This window comes from Lissotriton vulgaris, chromosome 4_1 (assembly GCF_964263255.1).
Source record: "Lissotriton vulgaris chromosome 4_1, aLisVul1.2, whole genome shotgun sequence".
NCBI lineage: Eukaryota > Metazoa > Chordata > Amphibia > Caudata > Salamandridae > Lissotriton > Lissotriton vulgaris.
Window position 1 is genome coordinate 1,981,620,051 of NC_141691.1, and position 20,087 is coordinate 1,981,640,137.

Sequence of the window (20,087 nt, forward strand, 5' to 3'; positions counted from 1 at the left end):
ATCTTGTCACATTTGCTGTGCAGGTCAAATGTCAGGCTATGTCTTCCGAGGGAATTTGGGTTTACTTTTCTTTCTCTGACCTCAAAAGTGAGAGGGTTTATGTGACAACCTGGGTGTGTTTCTAGCACACAACAAAATGTAAATGCCTGTAAATTATTTGTTCAAATATTTGAGTATATATCAGAATTAGGAAAGCACAAATGAAGCACTTTTTTAAAATCTTAAGTGTGCTTGAAACAAATATTTGAATACGATCAAAACAAATTAGCACACTAGGTGATGCCATTTCCACACATTACCTTTTGTGGGCTGTATAGCTATATCAATTATACTGTTTCTGCAAATGTAAGTCATTTCAATTGAAAAAGTAAGGCCTGTAAAAGCAGTGCACCACTCCACTCTACAAAACTCTACTCCACTCTCTGCCTCTATATGCCCCTCCACTCTAAGACACTCAATGCCACTTCACTCCACTCAGTTCTGGACTACTCCACTTCACGCCACTCCACTATGTGCCACCCCATGCCACTCCACTCTACACCACTTCGCTCTCTGCCACTCCAGTCTATGCCACTCCACGACAAACTGCTCCTCAAGAAACCTAATTCGGCTCAATGCCACTCCACTCAATTACACTCCACTCTAAAAAACTTTATGATACTCTTTTTAGTCCACGTTACTCCATTCTACTTCAGGCCACTCTACGCCACTCCACCTTAGGACACTCTATGCTACTCTACCCAACACAAGTCTACTCCACTTCACCGTAGGCCACTTTACTCCTCTCTATACCACTCCACTCTATGCAAATCAACTCTAAGACCCTCTACACCATTCCATGCCACTTTACACCACTTCACTCTACGAGACTCTGACACTTTATGCCACTCTAAGCCATTCTATTCTATTACACTTTATGTCACTTTACTCAACTCTATGCCACTCCATGCTACACCACTCCACTCTATAACACTTTACTCCACTCTACGCTACATCAATCCACTCTACAGCACCCCACTCTATGACATTCCACCCTATTCCACTTTATTCCACTTCACAATACTCCACTTCCCAACACTTTTCTCAACTCTATGACACTTTACCCAATTCTACAACACTCCACTCAATGCCCCACTACTATATGTCACTCCACTCCATGACACTGTACCCCACTCCACACCTCTCCTCTCAATGCCACTCTACACCACTCCCCTCTACAACACTCTACACCACACTATGCCTCTATATGCCACTTAAATCTCGGCCACTCTAGTACACTCTATGACTACTCCACTCTACACCACTCCACTCCACTTCACTCTATGACATTCCTCTGCAAAACTACACTTTAGGACAACCTATGCTATTTTACTCCACCCCACTCTATGACACTTTACTCCATTCTACGCTATGCTAAACCACTCTACGACCCTTTACTCCACTTGATACTATTCACCTCTACTCTACTCTCTGACAATTTACTCCACTCTACCCCCCTCTGCGCTATGCCCCTCCACTATAGGATGCTCTGTTCTTTGCCACTTTATGCTCCTTCACTTTAGGCCATTCCACTCTACAACATTCCCCTCTACAACACTTATTTTCATCCACTCTGCTGCACTCTATACCCCTCAGCTCTACAGCACTTTACTCCATTTCACTCTATGCCCCTCCACCCTTCTCCATTATATGCCCCTCCGTGCCACTCCTCAACACCCCTCGCCTCTACAACAATCCATTTCTACTCAACAGCACTCCAGGATACTCCACTTATTCCACTGTACAACACTCTATGCCACTCAACTCTACTACACTCTACTCTGCAACACGCCAGGCTCTGTGGCCAAGTTCATGCTAAGCACGGTTGAAGGCTGTGCTTGGATGCTGGCCCACCCCCTAACGCACATTGGCAAAGGCACCATAACTCACAAATCCTAACTTATGTGCACATTTTTCAGTGTATTTCATTTTTTATGTTTTGTATAATTTTCAACCCCTTCTAGGTCTGACCTTTGGGTGATAGCTGTATAGGGTTGGTTGCAGAGCCATATCCTGTGCCCAGCCCACCATGGCCACCCAAACCCACTGCACACGGCCTACTGTGTACCTATTATGCACTAGCTGTCTGCTGTGGTGGATGGTTGTAGCGCTTGCCTAGCCTTGTCTTGCACTGGGTCTTATTTGCTAGCTGCCAAATTTCCTGACAATCAATTGAATTGTGCCAAATGTTCTAGTGACTGAAACTCTAATTGCTCTCCCGTTTATCTTTGCCCCCTCCTGATGGATCTGCTCGAACTCAACATAACTAACAGCAAGATAAACCTGTTAAGCATCTGCCTAATTGTATTTGGATTTAGCAAACAGTGCCAACCTTATTAGCATGCGGGTATTTCTTTCACCCTACCTTAACCACCCCCACTTTGACAGGCCTGCAAGAAATTGAAAAAAACCAAGACTAGGCTGAACATGCAGAGGACCTGTCAAACTTTATGCACGTCCAAAGGATGGTGCAAAAAGTATTAGTAAATCAAAAATCTTTTGACCCCCCATTTAAACTTCCCCATTTGTTCTGCATAAAACTTAAATTGCCTACACTGTAACTTGCTAACTGACTCCCACATTTGATGCAGATTCGGCGAACAATGCTATGGTTATGAGCAATAAAAAATTGTATTTGCCACCCCTTTAACGTTGGTGTCAGTTATGGATGGCAGAAAACTTCTCAACGAATCAAAAAACAAACAGTGCAAACTTCTGTCCAATTTTGTTCAGATCCATCTCACTGTGCCTATGTGATTATCAAATGAACATTCCCTCCCTTTTTCAATGACCCTCGCATGTATTGATATGCACAAATCAGAAAATACCATTAGTACCTGAAATGTACTGAATATCTGCAAAGTTTTAGTCATATTTCTCAAACAATGGCAAACATATCAAAATTGACAGATGTCTGTTCATCCTTGTGTTTTTTTAAAGGTGATTATATTAAACAAACTGAATGGATTTTCACCAAATCAAAAAGAACAAGTTTTCTAAAATCTTTCTACTTTTATGCCATGTTTAGCGTCATGTCAAGTCAAGTCAAAAGATTTGTATAGCGCGCTACATACCCAGAGGGTCTCAAGGCGCTTGAAGAAGGGTGGGGAGTTACTTGTCGAATATCCACGTTTTGAGTTGCTTTCTGAATGCTAGGTGGTTCTGAGTAAGGCGAAGGTGAGTGGGAAGTGAGTTCCAAGTTTTAGCTGCTAGGTAGGAGAAGGATCTACCTCCCATGGTGGTTTTGTTGATGCGAGGTACAGTGGCAAGGGCTTGGTTGGAGGATCGTAGCTGGCGGGAGGGGGTGTAGAAGGATAGTCGTGTGTTGAGGCATTCGGGTCCGATTTCGTAGAGTGCTTTGTGTGCGTGGGTTAGGAGCCGGAAAGTGATCCTCTTATTGACGGGGAGCCAGTGGAGGTTTTTCAGGTGATCAGAGATGTGTTCTTTATGCGGGATGTCTAATATGAGCCTGGCTGAGGCGTTCTGGATGCGTTGTAGTTTTTTCTGGAGTTTTGCGGTGGTGCCGGCGTAGAGGGTGTTTCCGTAGTCCAGTCGGCTCGTGACCAGCATGTGGGTGACTGTTTTTCTAGTTTCGGTAGGGATCCAGCGAAATGTTTTTTTGAGCATGCGAAGAATGTTGAAGCAAGATGAAGAAACGGCGTTGACTTGTCTGTTCATCGAGAGTGAGGAATCCAGGATGACGCCCAGGTTCCGTGCGTGGTCCGTCGGGATGGGTTGTCATCAATGGGATGATGATTGTCATCAATGATGTTGCAGTGATGTTATCAGTGACGTTTTAGAACATGCCGTGAGTGCTGTAATATGTGAGGTCATTAGCAGTGCATGGAAAGGGCGCAAGTTATAGTTACTGTAAGGCATGAGTTATAGTTACTCCATATAACGATAAATGAAAGATTTCAGTGGTTCTGGCTGTTTAAGACAGTATGTTACACTAAGATTTTATGGAATACCTAAATATTACTGTCACATTTACCTTTGTTTTTTCCAGTGAATTTTTAGAGTTTGTTTTAATATGACTCACTGCCTCCATATCAAAGGCAGGCCTATTGGTTTTGTCAAATGATCATTGCAGTGCCTGTCAAATATTTAAATAAAGAATTTGTAGTCAAAACAACATTAAACAAGCGTCCGACTCTTTATTTTACTTACCTCAAGCCACATAATGTAGTCATAAGACCAACCACAAGGAGTCTCATCTTTCCCAGGCTGAAGAGCAAAGGCTCCAGCTTAGGAAATTACCAGGACACAGAGGGTTAATGTTTTTAAGTACTGCAGCTCACCACAATACCCTGAAATATGCTGGTGGTGTCCTTCTCAGATTGCTCGTTCCAGGGGCAGTAAATAATACATGAGATGCTCTGGCCTTTCATTGATTATTCTTTCTCCTTATGATAATGTTTTTGTATTATTGTTTAGGATATTACAGTCCCAGGACACCCACAGCGTTTGTTATGTTGGGGGCTTCACAGGGGCGCCAAAAGACCTCTGTGGCCCCCACCAGCTCCCTGGACATCTCCCTTTGTGGGTACTGGTGGGTGCCGGCCATTTTTTCTTTTTGTGGGTGCCCTGGTGCCCACACACGGCACCTACATATTTAAAATAAGTTGGGGGTCATGGGAGGAGCCCTAGCGACTTGCAGGCTCTGCCAGCACCTTGATAACACCCACTGTGAGTGCTGGCAGTAGACAGACACTTTTTGTTTGTGTGGGTCCACAAGTGCCCTTTAGGGCCACCCGCATCCTTTAATAATAATAAGTTGGCCGCTGAGGGAGGGGAAGTGGGGGGGGGGGGGCTACAGAGCTACTGTGACCGCCATCACCCACTATGGGTGCTGGCAGGAGACTGACACTTTTCGTGGGTGCCAAGATGTTCACCTGGGGCACCCTCATCTTTAAAATATTTTTAGGGCTGTGGGGGGATCTCCAGGGCCTCTGTGGCCTCTGCCATCTACCCAGCCAACACCCATCTTGAGTACTGTCAGGAGCCGGCAACAAGTATGATTCGGTCCTACTCGAGCAGATTTTCACTCTGCCCCGAAAGCAGGAGAAAACATTCTTACCTGCTACCAGGAAAAAGGCTAAGGTTTGCTCCTGCCTAGCGGGAACATTACTGGCCACAAAAATATAGACACCCCCGTCTGCGTAACATCACAGCAGGTTTAAAAAAGCGGGCTGTAGCCAGTTTATTTATTTATTTTTTACGGCACCACAGAATGCTGCTGATCAACTGTGCTGCCCCCCCCCCCCCTCCCAAAAATAATTTATTTTGCCCTGAAGGTTTCTCTGAAATCCCCCAGGCCTAAGAGGGGCAGAGTATCCCAGCATGACCACCATACATTTCTTTTCAACTTTTTTTTGAGGACAGGGGACTGAGCACCCGAGTCCTAAAATAGCTTCCCCTTCACCTTTGTTGGTTTGGTGGCAGCCAATCAGATCTTATCTTGAGCGCCGCATCCATGGATCCTCCATGGCATGAAATATACGTTAAAGTTGATCAATTTCTCTAAAACTACTAAAACAATTTACATCACATTATAAACAGCACACTTTTCGACCAAGAGCTAGCTTTTTGCCCATTTTGGTGTAATTCCCTTCAGCAGTTTTGGCTGTAGCTGTATTTTATTTTCTTATGAAAAATTGCATGGGGTAAACTAGTTTTAGGACCTCCACCCCTTTTTTCTCAGGACCTGCTTTACAGATCACCCCAAAGATTTTGAGGAATGAGCTGGTGTCAATGAGAAATGTTTTTGGAAAGTTTTGTGGAGATTCGTTAAAGGGCACCAAAGTTACTAGTAATCCAGAAAATACATTCATATGGAATATAAACAGATGTGCAGAGGGTAAATGTTATTTATTATCATTGCTGAGTGGTTTGTTCCACGACATTTGTGCATGTGCACTTGTTATACCAAAAGATCTTGATCCAAAACCAGGATGCAAGGGGTTAAATGTATGCAGCATGGCGAAACCATAGTAAAAAGACCTACTAAGGATAAATAGACTTCTCCATGTAAAGTAATTATTACATGCAATCTGTGAGGCTGTAAAAATCCTTTTTCGAATGTAAATTTTACTGTACCTAAATACACTCGAATGTGAAGATTGCATTGAAGTAATGAATTTGTGAATGTGCGTTTATCAGTGCAATTGCTCTAAATAATATGTGCTACTGGGCCACATTTATTTTCACTGCCATAGTATACATAAATAGACTGTGTGTGTGTGTGTGTGTGTGTGTGTGTGTGCGTGTGTGCGTGTGTGTGTGCGCACACCCACTTACATTTAGATGCATGACTTTCAATAAGGTTGAAAAAGCCCATGGAAATCTATAAGAGACACTGGGCGGATACATAATTTCACAACAAGGTGTGGTTTATGAGATTTTGATTAATGCGTTCATGGTTAAAACACATTGTGATTCATGCCGCCTAACACACTACACTGTCTAAAGCCAATGTTTTATCACGCTTGTCTTTATAATTATAATATAGTTTGTGGAAGAATGCATTTATAAAACTGCATGCCACTCTCAGTTCTCCTTCACAACCTGAAGCATCTGCTGAAGATGAAGCCTCTTCTGTTCTCCCTTCTAGCTGTACTCATGTGTATAGACCTAGGTAAGCCCTAACGCACGTTCATATTGCATGCTGTATTGAGATGTATGAAGCCAAATGCCTTATATGAAGAGATGGAATACGAATCTTCACAACACTTTTCTTCAAGCAATAAATACGATTTTCTGTATAGCTTATTTATATCTTCATGCAAGCTGACACTCAGGGAGTTTGTCATATTCATGGTGATGCTCCATTATTTTATGTTATGTACAAGCATAGCAAAAACATTACCAAAGGTAAATGAGTGATTGGAGGGGCAACTGGGTTCTTAGAGCAGATATGGTGTCTTTAAGGAGCTGTTTATTTGGATCTTTCTTAAATTGCAGCAGAGTTGGGCTGCTCCTGTTGAATACAGCATTGTAGATCCTAGATGCATGACCGGGGAAGGCTTATAGCTTGTTGATTGATTTTGCACTTCTTCATTTCCAGTCCAATGGTGTGCTGGCTGTGGGAGGGAATGCTAAGACCAATGGAAGTTGTGTGATGATCAGTCTTAAAGGCAGGGGTGCTGGTTGTCATGACATTGTAGATGCAGCTGGTTATGAAGATGGTGCAAGTTGGCAAGACAGGCCAGCGAAGTACCATCACGGTGGAGCTATTTCATTCATATTCCCTCAGGCCCGCTTTGGTATGTGGGATGCACTTTAGGGGAGCCAATGTGGAGTCTGGGAGAGTGTACATTAGAGTTGCAGCTACACATATGCAAGAGTACAATGGCTTGAAAAGCAATTTTAAAGTTGCTTTCTGCATGAATGGGTTCACCTTCTGCAGTAGAAAGAGCTAGTATCAGGCCATCATAGTTTCCTTCGTGATGTGTTCCCCAAGGGTGAGGTCGTTGCCCATCACGAATTTGAGTTAATTTGCATTGTTTTAAAGTTGTGATTCTCATATTTTTGTTGCATGTCATTCTTGATGAATAGTTGGAATGCTAGCTTGGAGTTGACCTTTAGGTAAGTGCTGAATAATTAGGTTGAGATAAGGCACAGACATTGGTTATGGTGTTGTGTGTCATCAGTGTTTTGGTGAAGTTTGATGCCAAGGGTCTTCTTGTAGAGGTTGGAAATCCCAGGGGACACGATAGAACTCTTAGAGAGTCTGCTGGTGATAGGGATCAAAATGGCGTCAGTTAGATAGGAAGGAGAAGAACCAGTGACGGGCATTCAAGACTTTATGGATGAAGGAGGGTGGAATGATTAACCGTTTTGAAAGTGGCTGAGATGTACAAAAATCAGTAGGTATGGAACTCCTTTGTTTGTGGTCAGAAGGGCATTACCTATGACATGTAATGTTGCTGTCCCCTTGCTCCAGCATAATCTGAAGTCAGAATAACAGTTGCTGGAGATGGTTGGTCTGATCTTGGGGTTATTGGTAGACGGCCTCCTCTTCTTCTTGCCGATTAAGGATAGCTGAGCAATGCGCGGTATTTGGCAAGATTAACAGGGTTTGTGTGGATTTTTCATGGACGATACCTTGAATGATTGACTCACGCTCTTAAGGTTCCCTGGTTAAGGTTAACTATAGCTGTTGCAAGATATGAAGGTAATAGAAGTCTGGGAAAACCCTGAACAAATTCAGAAAGTTGATGGGCAGGCTCTAAAAGTTGTATACTGGCACTATATTCACAAGTGGCAATATAGGAAGGGCAGTTTGGACCACATGACTGAGAGGCTCTTTGAGATTAAATCAGCTCCGGCATTTGAGCATTTTCTGGACACTGTTGCCTCTCCCTTTGCCAAAAGTCTTTATTCAAGATTCAGGTATGGTTGTCTACCTCTGAGACTGTTCAGCAACAACTGGATTAAAAATCAGATTCCCGCAGTATGCCCAGTTTGTGAACTGGACACAGAGTCATAGGATCAAATTTTAATCGTATGTCCTGGTTACCAAGACGTGAGTCAAAAGTAACTTTGACCAACTTGTCTGAACCGGAGGGACACACACTACCAACAGACTCATCGTAGACTGAGAACAGATACATCAGAACCTGTTGTGTTCTCAATAAGTCGATTTCTCCTTAATGCCTGCCTGGTACAAGCGTGAGAAGCTTTTACGGTCAATTTTCATAATGATGCATTTTTGTGTGTCTTAGTAGAAGTAATTAATTATAATTGTGGTACCTGCTGGGGACATTGTGAAAGATATTTTAACGTTTGAGTTTTTATTCTCTTTTGCATTTTAAATTCTCTGATATATGTGATTACTGATGACCAATATATTATTGTCTTTTAATCTGTTTTTATCAAATGTGACCTCTGCTCATCATCATTTTATTGGTTTTATTTTCTGCTTTTTATCAAATTTAACTGCAATTGAATGTGATGTATTTTTGTATACTTTGATGGCATGTTCTACCCAATAAATTACTTTGAGGATTGAGGCACTGACAATGGTGAGTAGAGGTGGGAAAGTTTCTCTGCATAGTTTTTTTGTAGGACAAAGGTAAGACATGTTAATAGTAGCTGGCTTTGATGGAGATGAGGATGTTCATAAGATCTAAGAGAGGCTGGGTTATTGTTATATTGCTTTTGTTCTGTTATGTTATTTTATTCTATAATTTATTTCACCTCATAACACATGGTGCCAAGAGTTGCCTCAGAGCTCCTGATTCTAAAATCTATTTTAAATACGGAAACTCAACTTACCAAAAAAAACAGCAGACTGACTAATTGAAAACTTAATTAAGAGAATCCATGAAGCCTCTTCATACATTTTTCAGGAACTAAATTTCTTTTCATTAACTGTATACTGAAAAATCTAATTGTTTTAATTGTATTAATATTCAGGTGGATGATCTAAAGGTGGTGTGAGGGCGTAATTGTCACGAGAGTGATACTGCTGGGGTGGTGCCTAGTTTGTTGCCAGACAGTAGTTAATTGATTGTTGTTAGAAATTGGATTTCTGGTTGACTGAGATATTAGCCTTGGCAGCTTGCCACATAACAGTCAGGCTTAACATAAAGGCAGTGTGTAAATAATTTGTGCAACACTTCAAGCAGTAACAGAGTTAAAACACCACACAAAATTAATCCAAACCTGGTTGGAAAATTAGCTCTGAATTTGATGCATAAAGCAAGACCAAAACGACAAATATCCAATTAGTTGAACCGAAGACACTGATTTTTTAAGTGTACAGTAGAAAATTGTGCCAAGAAGCAAAAAACGCAATTGGGGGTATCCGGTCGCGCTGGACCGGGACAAAGTTAGAAATTCAGGCTGAACCCAGTAGAATACAGGCCAGCTACAGGGACCCAGGTAAGTTAGCTGAACAAAGTGCCTTAAATCCTGGTTGCCGAGCATTGTGTCTCATCCGCGTTGAAGATGCATTGTGCAGCAGAGATAATGCATTTGTTCCGAGATGCAGCCATGCTGTAGTGCAAAGTCCTGTTGCATCCACGCCGAGGATCCTGTCAACGGGGCTTGTGATGCAAACACCAGTGTCCAGATGCGAGGCACAGAAGGGGTGGGGGATACGAGGCGTCAATTCTAATGAGCGGTAAAGCTGGCATGCGAAATTCCATTACCATTTGAAGTGGGGGCGACTTCAAATACATGCGTTTGATGTGCACAGATGTCCTCCCTTCCTTCCCTGGCTTTAGCCGCACAACAGGGTGGTATACAGCCCTTTGTGTGTGGACAAAACACAGCCTATTCAGGCGTAAGGCTTTGACCAGCTCCTCCCTCCTATCCTGCCAGAGATGGCCCACTGAGACACATCTAAGTCCATATGGTGTATAACTGTCTAGGAGGAATACACAATGCACAACTGTCAACTACACCCAGCCATGTGGTCAGAGACAAGCTACAGGCACCAAATGGATAAAGCAAGAGAATGCCAACTTTCAAAAAGTGGCATTTTCAGAATTGCAATTTAAGGTCAGACTTTACCATACGTTTGAATTTAAATTTTGTGATTTCAGAAACACATGGCTTAAGGGTTTCACTCTACCCAATTGGAAATAACACATATAAAATGTAATAAGGTAATACAAATGTTAACCCATGGGAGAGATAGGTCCTGGTGTAGTGAAAAACAACTATAAAAGAGTTACCATCAGGACATGTAAAACTTAACAGGTACATATCCTGATTTTTAAATGCATTGCACCCTGCTGCTGGGTTGCCCAGGGCCAACCTTAGAGGTGACATGTATGTATAGAAATGGAAGGTTTGAGCCTGGCAAAAGGTTTATGTGGCAAGTTGACATGGCAGTGTAATCTGCACACATAGGCTGAATATGACATGTTACAATGCAAACATTTACAACGCATGCCTTTACAATGCAGTTTTTACATCGCAACATCCCTTACAATGCATGATTTTACAACACATGCCATCACAAAGCATTTTTAGAAACTACACTTACAACGCATTCCATTACAACGCACACCATTACAACTCATACCATTACAACGCATAATACTTTTAGGGAAACAGTAGTATAAGTGTTGAATAGTATAGGGATAAAAATTACAAGTCCCACGCAAGTGAGTGCAACAGTAGGATAAGTGTTGATAATGGTGGGGGAAAAATGACTATTCCCATGACAGTGAGTGCAACAGTAGAGTAAGTGTTGGATATTGTAGGGGTAAAAATTACTGTTTCCCATGATTTACCTTATAATGCCTTGTAATGGCATGTGTTGTAGTGGCATGTGCTGTAATGGCATGCATTGTATTGGCATTCGTTGTGATGGCATGCATTGTACTGACATGCGTTATAATGGCTGGGTTGTAATGACATGCGATGTATAGGATGTTGCATTGTAATGACTGCGTTGTAAAGGTAGTGCGTTGCTATGACTGCGTTGTAATGGTTCTTTCCCACATATGCTCTGCAGCAGCAGGCCTGAGACATGGTTAAATGGCTATTTAGGTAGGTAGCACAATTAGTATTGCATGCCCACTAGTAGCATTTGATTTACAGGCCCTGGGTACATGTATTACCACTTTACTTGAAACTTATACGTAATTTAAATATGCTAATTGGGGATGAAACAATATTATCATGTTTAGGGAAGAGGCCACAAGCACTTTAGCACTGGTTAGCAGTGGTGCACTGCACAATAAGTGGTGTAGACCCATCAGTAGCATTTAATATACAGACCCTGGTTGTGGTATACCACACTAAAAGGAACTTATAAGTAAATGTAATATATGCCAATCAGGTGCAAGCCAATTCAATCATGTCTAAAGGGGAGAGCACACACACTTTAGCACTGACTAGTGCACAGAGTCCTAAAGCCACAAAAACAAATTTCAGCAACAAAAATGGAAGCAAACAGGCATAAAGCTTGGGGGAAAAATACTCTGAGGCTGACAGCTCTAATACATGGGCATTTGTTTTTTAACTTACATTATGACTACATAATTATGTTATGGCTTAGATTACAGAATAGGTGTTTAGCATGTGTTATGCTTCTAATACATGCATTTTTGTTTGCCATATTTCCAAAAGTGCTGATTTAGTAAGACAACTGGCTATGAGCAGACCCATTTCCAGCTGCAACTAGTAAATATATGGTAGGATAAGTGAACCCCATCCTCCTCTTAAAACTAGGAAATGTATTTTATGTTGTATGTGCTTTTGCAGTTACAGCTCAAAAACATTCCCTGCTACAAAATGTAATATTGTAGAAAATGTATACAAAGGTAAACGGGTCAGAACTAATTTTACACAGTATAGGTAACCTGGTAACCAGGCATGAAAAGACACTTGGTTATATCAGTTACTAGTTAGTGTGTTGTCTGCCTAGACTTTATCATACACATGGTAATTTTCAACTGCAGACTCAGCAATATCTACCTGCCACTCTGTAGCTCGGAGTATGAGTTACTCACCCACATAGCACAAGAAGTGAGTGACGGGATACCCTGAGCAGGTGAGTGGAATATTTACTGCTCACAAATCAGTCCAATATAGACTTGTCAGGCCTTTGTAGTTCAGAAGTGGAACTCAGAGGGATATGAATGAAGTCAGGAGGCAGGGAAGAGATCCTCATAGCGGAGACAATGATTAACCATGTTACATGTATAGAGCAGGGCCACTCTAGGAAATATTCTGAGCCAGACCAGGAATTATAATGCACTGTCACAAAAGTAAGAGTGGCTTGTATGTTACAATTTTGTGGTTGAAATATTGGCTGCAGGGATGTCATGAACATAATATTAAAAGTGCACTACAAATATATCATGACCATGAAAATCAAACCATCATCAAGGTAAGAGAGTGTATTAATCGTGTTTAGCTCCACATGTGACACTATTTTATGAGTTGATAATATATACTATGATATGTAAATCCAGTATTTGTGAAGCACACAGTTACCTGTAGGACCGTTGGGAAGATTAAGTGAGCTATTGCCCAGAGTCACATGGTACTGGACTGACCTGCCGCCGGGGATCGAACCGTGATCCCCAGCGTCAGGCGTCAGTTGCCCTGGCCGCTGCACCCCACCTCTTCCTTGCAGGTCTGCATGTCAATATCTCGACCACAGGATTATGGTACAAAACCCTAAATGAAAAGCGGTAATGGTGGGCGTTTTAATATAAAAGGATCTGGGGTCATCACTTTTAGCAAACTAGGTTTACACTTAGAAATTCATGCTTGATCCTCTGCAAAGAGAAAACCTGCTTGGAGGATAAGAAAAGAACACGTTTTCCTTACTTGTCTGTAAAAGAAGACAAATCCTGTCTGTCAGAGACCTCTGTGGAGAGTTATTCCTGGCCTACAGAACTTGTCACCAGAACTGAGGGAACCTCCTTTCTGCACTTTGGATCACCAAGGACCTTTGGAGCCCTTTCATGAGAAGAGGCACCCTTGACTGTATTGACTCTCTGCCCTACCTTGCTGGCTGCTACCACTCCTGTTGGCTGCTCCTGCAATGGTCCCGGGAGGGACTTCACTGAGGCTTCTTCATCGCCGCACGGAGATGAGGACTACACTTCCCAGTGTCCTCCACCGCTGCCTTGCGACGCAGAGCAACACATCCCCACGTCATCGCAAAAGCGCAGGGAGGCGCTTTAAATTCAGGGCTCCCGCAGTGCAGGATGTGCGCGGACGTGCCCGTGCAAAGCCCGGGCCAAGGGCAGGCCCGTCCATGCCCATCATACCCCCGAGGAGGCTGGGCTGGACCACCCCCCGAACATCCTCAGAACTGTAATGACACTAACACATTTCTTTGTAATTGTTGCCTTAAATTGATTGATTTTATCTCACAGTTAGGGGATAGGCTAGGCGAGCCTTGGTAACTGACTATAGTGTAATTTATTGTATCAATAGGTGCCTGTGCTGGGAAAGGGAGGAAGGCTGTGACGGGGGAACCATTAGTGGAACGCTTGACCAATTCATTACCAGGGCAACATCAGTGCTAGAGCACCAAATAGCCCTGACAGAACGTCGCCTCACTTTAGAACCAATGTATTTGAGACGATCTTCCTTGGGAACCATATTGTTGGCTACTTCACCAAACCAATCAGAAACGTTGTACATGTAAATAACAAACATACTAATGGGGGAGATAATAATGAACATGAGATAGGCTGCATGATCTACCTGTAATGAATGAGAGTAGTCTCATTGTTCTAACTAACAATTCCGCCATGTACGACACACTTAACAAAGTTACCCCAAGCTCCTCCACAAGGCTTCTATCTAAAAATAGTACTAAATCCCAAACCCTAAAACAAACTACAGGATTGGTATCTAGTGCTAAGAGGAAACGTGGAGGGGGTTCCCATAAGGGAAGGTGCCCAAAGATATTAAAAACATCTAAAGTGACTAACAATGGCATAGATGAGACTTCGGCCTCACAAGTCACCACATTGTCACCATCCGTACCGATAATTATTCCACCTTTAATGCTGCCAATTCCCAAGACGGCTGACTTTATTGTGGCTCCTCCGCAAACCATTGAGGGTTCTATGGCGCATGTTGAGAAGCTGATTAAATCCCTAATCTTACCCCTTATAGAGAGGACAAAGATAATTAGTGAAAGATTGGGGAAACCCGAACAGGCTACTGTAGAAAATGTTGAAACACTAAAAAAGCAAGTCGAGTGTATACCGAGGCAAGGTATAGCGGAAAAAAATATATTACAAGAACCCGTAGTTACATCTATCCTGCCGTCCATCCCGTCTGTTACTAACATATCACCACGGGCATCAAACAGAAATAGCCAAGTTGCCATATCTCTAGAAAGTAGGGCAAATGCTTTGGAGAAAGAGGGATGTCCAGGGGTGAAGGAGGGGAGGTTGGTACAGGAGTATGGCATTTTGAGGCAGACTAAAGAAAGCTTATCTGCAGATAAGGAAACAGTTAACACTATAAAGCAAAACAAATTCTTCAGATCTATTGACTTACCACCAGACTCCTTCCCATATGTCGTTGTACTCACTGGGATTCCTGAGTTAGAGAATGGTAAAACAGAAACCTACCCTGAATTAAAAAATAAGGTAACTTTTTGGTTAAATAAGAATAGACCCCACCCGAGCAACATAGATGGTGAGATTTTGTATGCTCAGAGAGTTAGCTGGGTGGGGCAAAGACCTAAGGATATAACAGGTGACTCTATTATTGTCAATTTTAGGAATAGTTGGTTTGTCAGTCACATTTGCGACTGGTTTTATCCAAGGGGCAGGAGTGGCATACATACCCATGATTTAAGCTACTTTTATCGTCCAACCCCCTTTGTAACATCCAACCTTAATCCCTATGGGGCACAATGGGTAGGGACTCTGAGCGGGCCAAAAAATAAGTTCATTATCCCCATGATTAACCGATTTGAGGAGTTATATGAGATTGAAGGAGTAGACTGACTGAGAAGAGTTGGATCCAGTACATTACTAGGCTCTGATATCGCGAACGATAGAATAGTAAGTGCATGCAATGATGGGACCACAAAAACAAATCTTCAGGTGCTCGGAAGTCTAAGCATTGGTAATAGGGCCCCTATGTTGCTCCCTATAAGTAACAGAGACCATTTACTCCTGAATACCACTAACACTGAGGCTGCGACTAATGAAACAATCAATGAGAGGACCTGTGGGAGAAGCCATGTACATTTAATACCTAAAGTGAGGGTGCACGATAAATATACAGCAATTGAAAATCAGGTCGATAAAACTAAAGGGGACCGGAACACCAGTGATAACCCATGCAATAATACAGAGTTTACACAAGCAGTAGAAGTTAATAACACAAGGATAAATGGTAATTTATCTAATAGAGGTGAAAAATCTAACATAAAATTGTCCTGGAATATAGCGGGCGTTAGAAAAAATCTAAGCGATCCCTTGTGGCAGGAGTACATTGACAAGAGTGAAACTGTACTCTTCCAAGAAACCTGGGCTGTTGAAAGTCCTTTTAAAGTAGGCTACAAAAACTTTTAGCATACCCGTCATTACTTCAACTAAAGGAAGACCTTCTGGAGGTCTGGTAATTTGGACGAAAATCACCCTGGGAATTGATTTCAAGCAAATTGATTCCAATAGTCAGGATATGTTAGGAGTAAAATTTGTAGGGCCCAACAAAAGAAAGGTTTGTATTTTGAATGTTTATAGTAGACCATCGCCTGCCAATAAAGAAGTGGAAGTCATTGAGCAATTAGATTATATTATTTCTATGCTCGAGAGAGAGCCATGGTAATTATTGGAGGGGACTTCAACCGTAAGTTTGAGCCGATAGTTGGCCTAGAAAATATCTTTGAGGCGGAGGATAATGCAAATAATATTCCTGCAATTGAGACCAGTTCTGCAGTTTACTGTTCATGTACTGCAGCACTGCTACTGCGATTGGCTGTAGCTCACGGGATACGCGCCTGCAATGGGTAGCCCAAGCCAGCCAACTTTCAACCGAGGTAGTTGCAATAGTCATATAGACTATGTAATGGTTTCAATCTCACTTTGGCCTATGGTAAGCGACCTTGTCGTGCAAAACGGTATAGAGAGTGACCATTCTCCTCTCAGTCTGACGCTTTGTGCTTCTTTATTCCACTTAATTGCCAAGGGAAAAAATAGCTTCACAAATACTGAAATTGAGCCTATGGTTTCAAACAATCGTAGAGCACTTAAATGGCCGATAGTATTGGGGAACAAAATGCTGTTCAAAAAATGTATGAGCTATATGTAGATTCATTCTCCCCATTTATTCATCTTCCAGCTAAAAAAATCCCCATTATTTGGATCCACGAAAATATGTTACAGGGACTCGTACAAATACTAACTAAAATTCCTAAGCCCCTAAAAAATGAAAAATCAGAGCTAGCACCCAAGGGCGACCCATGGTTTAACAAAAAATGCCGCAATGCTAAAAACAGTGAAAAAACAACACTGGGTGTGGGCTTCCCACAGTAAGGCCAAGCCTCGTCTATACAGCTAAACAACCAGAAAGCCAGTACTGCAATTTCTATTTGAAAGAAATTTCCTACGCGCAAAGAGTTAAGCTGAGTGCGGGACAGTGACACAGTTCATAGATTAAATCTTTTTTATTTTTGAAAAAAAAAATTTTGAAGCGAATTCGTTGGTCCAAAGTTTACCAAAAATTCAACAAGATTTTGAACACAAACAATACAAGGAACACTATTCATAAAAATTACATTTTCTTAAAACAAACATTGATAACACAATGATTAATGACAAATTCGATAAGAAAACATCCTAACATGCCAAGTTGATCAACATTTCCACCCATCACTCATTCTCTCATACACAACACACACTAACGACTATATGTACAATTGTAATGTCACAAATTAATTATTTGGATACAAATAAATGGGGGAAAAAGAGAAAAGCACCATAGACAAGGGCTCTGAAAGAAACAGAGCAGCCTATTTTTATAATTTCAACAAACAAATGGTTAGAATTTGATGGTCTTATGGTGAGGTAGAATGGTCTACGCATTTCAAACCCTTAAAAATTTATGGGGTGCTCATCAGGACCTCATGGCTGAAAGAGAAGAAAATGAGGGCTGAATCGGAATTGGGGGAATATATGTGGAAGTTAGTGATCTAGTCGCCTGAGAGCGCCTTCGCTTCCTACCTTGTGTGAGAACTCATATGTGAATAAACACCCGGACATTGGCGGACTGCATGACAAATTGATTGGAACAATAAGTCAGCCTACTATCATATAATAACATACTAATCTGTCAATTGTGAGTTTAGAGCCGAGGTTGTACTTACATGCACAACGGCGGGGGGCAAACAAATTATCTGTTGAGACAAGAAATAAACTTCATGAACATGAGAGAAGTTTATTGGGCAGGTGCAAAACTGTTTGTTTGCTGGCGGATGCCGTGTTGCTTACTTGTAAGGCGTACTTGTGTGGTTTCTTCAAGCGGAGTGTTCGAAGAAGCGATTCTTAAATCAACGAAATCACAGGCCTGTGAATAAAAAGGTGGAAGTGCGCATGGGTCACAGAGTGGGCGCCAGGAATTATGCTTATGGGCTTCGCTTGGCAGTCCCGGGGTTTAAGCTTGCACATACCTTCAAAATAAAGCTGCGGCCGGTCCTCTATGTCGGAGTCCGCATGACACAATCCGTGTGTTCTTGCGCCTGGACAATCGGATATTTAAATTCTACTTCTGCTGTATTTGTGCTTCTGGGAACTGTAGTTCCATAAGTGTTGAAAACGCTGCACCGTTTGGTCTAGAGCCTTTTTGATGAATTGCGGCATTTGTTTGCCTCCATCCTTAGTTAGTATTTTCTGGTCTTAAAGAAGTGTGAAACTGGGGGTACGTCTCGAGGAGGGTGGCTAAATTTGTAAATATTCTTTAATTTTGCGGCGTTCTGTAAGAAAGCATTTATGAATATTCACATTGGTTTGGTCCACAATGTTGTGCACCCGGGTGATGAGAGGTGTTGAGCCTCACGTTATGATCAATTTATAAATCGCTACTTGTATGTATATTTTCTCAAAGATTTCTTGTCCACTTGGAAGTGTGAAATGTGATATACGGGATTAAGTGTCCTTGTGACTTGCTATATATTGGTAAAACCAATCAGGAAGTAAGGTCATGAATAACGCGGAACAAGTCGCGAATAAGAATGAAGACATTGACAGCTCCATTGGTCCGTCATTGGCTAACAATTCACCAAAAAAAGGGACTGTTATCGCAAAGGTTGACAAAGACCAAGGAGGGGGCGACTTGGACAAAAAACTGTTGCAAAAAGAAGCGATGCTAATCCTGAAATTTAATACAGTTACCAAAGGGCTCAATGAAATGTCCGAATTGCATAAACTTAACTGACTTTTATGGGCCAAGATACGACACACTGAATAAACCGTGGATATATAATGCTTAGTCCCAACGAGACATCCGCAACTATTAGATCTTTGGATGCTTAACGTTGCAACCAAATTGATGAAAACCATTCCGCCTACACTGCCTATATTACACACAAGGCACACTTGTGCACATTTCACACTTCCAAGTGGACAACGAATCTTTGAGAAAATATACATACAAGGAGCGATTTTTAAATTGATCATAACGTGAGGCTCAACACCTCTCATCACCCGGGTGCACAACATCGTGGACCAAACCGATGTGAATATTCATAAATGCTTTCATACAGAATGCCGCAAAATTAAAGAATATTTACAAATTTAGCCACCCTCCTCAAGACGTACCCCCAGTTTCACACTTCTTAAAGACCAGCAAATACTAACTAAGGATGGAGGCAATTCGTCAAAAAAGCTGTAGACCAAATGGTGCAGCGTTTTCAACCCTCATGGAACTACAGTTCCCAGAAGCACGAATACGGCAGAAGTAGAATTTAAATATCCGATTGTCCAGGCGCAAGAACACATGGATTGTGTCTTGCGGACTCCGACATAGAGGACCAGCGGCAGCTTTATTTTGAAGGTATGAGCAAGCTTAAACCCCGGGACTGCCAAGCGAAGCCCACAAGCATATTTCTTGCCGCCCGCTCTGTGACCCACACGCGAGTAACGCGCATTTCCACCTTTTCATTCACAGGCCCGTGACTTAATTGATTTAAAAATCGCTTCTTCGAACACTCCACCTGAAGAAACCACACAAGTACGCCTTACAAGTAAGCAACATGGCATCCGCCAGCAAACAAACAATTTTGCCCCCACCCAATAAACTTCTCTCATGTTCATGAAGTTTATTTCTTGTCTCAACAGATAATTTGTTTGCCCCCGCCGTTGTGCATGTAAGTACATCCTCGGTCTAAACTCACAATTGACAGATTAGTATGTTATTATATGATGGTAAAATTACAAAAAACAATTTGATGGACAGAATGTAGATCAATGTCTTACATTCACCCCAGTACAATGATCTGGGCCTAAATCCATTGTTTTTTGCACTCCACACCACCCTGGGTTAGATAATGGCTTTATGCAAATCAGCTCTGACCCTGTGCCCCATGGGAACAGTCCAGTCCG

The 20,087-nt window shown here is 42.1% G+C and overlaps 1 long non-coding RNA gene across 1 annotated transcript in view; it reads left to right on the forward strand.

Moving 5' to 3' along the window:
• Nucleotides 1-6,488: 6,488 nt before the first annotated feature.
• The window catches only part of LOC147724777 (uncharacterized), a 103,187-nt gene continuing 89,588 nt past the window's right edge, over nucleotides 6,489-20,087 (forward strand). The window contains exon 1 of the long non-coding RNA XR_015309934.1: nucleotides 6,489-6,676. This is a non-coding gene — a long non-coding RNA (uncharacterized LOC147724777). The remainder of the gene's footprint in view (nucleotides 6,677-20,087) is intronic.